The sequence below is a fragment of the Pseudomyrmex gracilis genome, unplaced genomic scaffold (genome assembly GCF_002006095.1).
Source record: "Pseudomyrmex gracilis isolate BER0280 unplaced genomic scaffold, ASM200609v1 scaffold_4372, whole genome shotgun sequence".
In the NCBI taxonomy this organism is placed as follows: Eukaryota; Metazoa; Arthropoda; class Insecta; order Hymenoptera; family Formicidae; genus Pseudomyrmex; species Pseudomyrmex gracilis.
In genome coordinates this window covers 1-1,231 of record NW_018024956.1, presented here as the reverse complement: position 1 = coordinate 1,231, position 1,231 = coordinate 1, and the positions used below count along the sequence as shown (strand labels likewise).

The 1,231-nt window shown below is 31.6% G+C and overlaps 1 long non-coding RNA gene across 1 annotated transcript in view; it reads left to right on the top strand.

The window, feature by feature from the left end:
• LOC109863358 overlaps window positions 1–369 on the top strand; it is a 6,806-nt gene extending 6,437 nt beyond the window's left edge. Inside the window, exon 3 of the long non-coding RNA XR_002251323.1 lies at window positions 335–369. This is a non-coding gene — a long non-coding RNA (uncharacterized LOC109863358). The remainder of the gene's footprint in view (window positions 1–334) is intronic.
• Window positions 370–1,231: the final 862 nt, after the last annotated feature.

Genomic DNA, 1,231 nt, shown 5'->3' with positions numbered 1-1,231 from the left:
ATGCTCTTTCTCACACTAATGGACACTGTGTTACACAGTGTCGCCTGTGTACGTAGTTGAAAAGCACCCATTGATTGTCAAGCCAGAACACGTATCTAACTTCTTACACACACATGTATATATATGTGTGTGTGACAAATCAGATACATGTTCAGGCTTGACAATCAGTATTGTAAGTAAGTTTTTTGAGTGAGTGCATATGAATGTATGAATATATTTGTGCTTGTTCACAGTATAAGAAGAGAAGAAATATATAACAATTATTGTTGATATTGTTTTTATAATACTTTAATACATGATGGATTATACAATTATGTTATTCTTTTTATTACAGCGTTTCAATGGAGGACTAAGAAAAAAAATTCGGTTCTTAGANAAGCAACTTCGCCAGGAAAAAGAAAAAACATATGCAGGACCGACCAGGCCGCAATACGCACAGACGGCCATGCCTATGGCTGTGCCTGTGCCAATGGCTATGCCCATGCCGTTGTATACACCGATGACATCATATACATTTGTGCCGCAACCATATGGGCAACAATACTTTGCGCCGAACGCATATCGATAAGGTAAAATTATGTATAATATTGTATAATTATTAGACACGAATATACACACACATCTCATTCAAAACAATAAAAGAAGCTTTGATATAAAATGTGCTTTTTAATTCCAACTTATTAATTCATAACATTTTATTTACACTATATAAACATATATTGAAATATAAATAATTTACTTTTTCTTGTAACTTTTTCAGATTCCTCGGCTTTCATCGAGTTCCACGTCACCATGTAGCCTACATCGATTATACATTGATTTGATAGTACATAGCATTTATATCTGTGCATCTTGAAATTGTTAAAAATAGTCATTTCAAAATTAACTTTTGGAATTAAATTGTGTCTGTAGAAATTAATCTTTTACAGTATAGACATTCAAACTTGTTAGACGCACAGGTAGATACATAAAATTCAGAGTAAATAAAAGTAGGTTGCAACGTAAAATGTGCTGTCGCGAATCATGAATTATCTGCATCACTTTTTGTAACAAAAAATCATGTAATAAATAGCAGAATAACTATTTCACAAAATTTATAGTCAATTTATTGAGACTTTTCTCGACTGACAGACATTTATTATAAGAGAATTGTGTGTACTTTTATAAATATTACTAAAAAATCAAATGGTGGCGTACGATGATTCATTGTATTTCGAGTTTTTATATGATT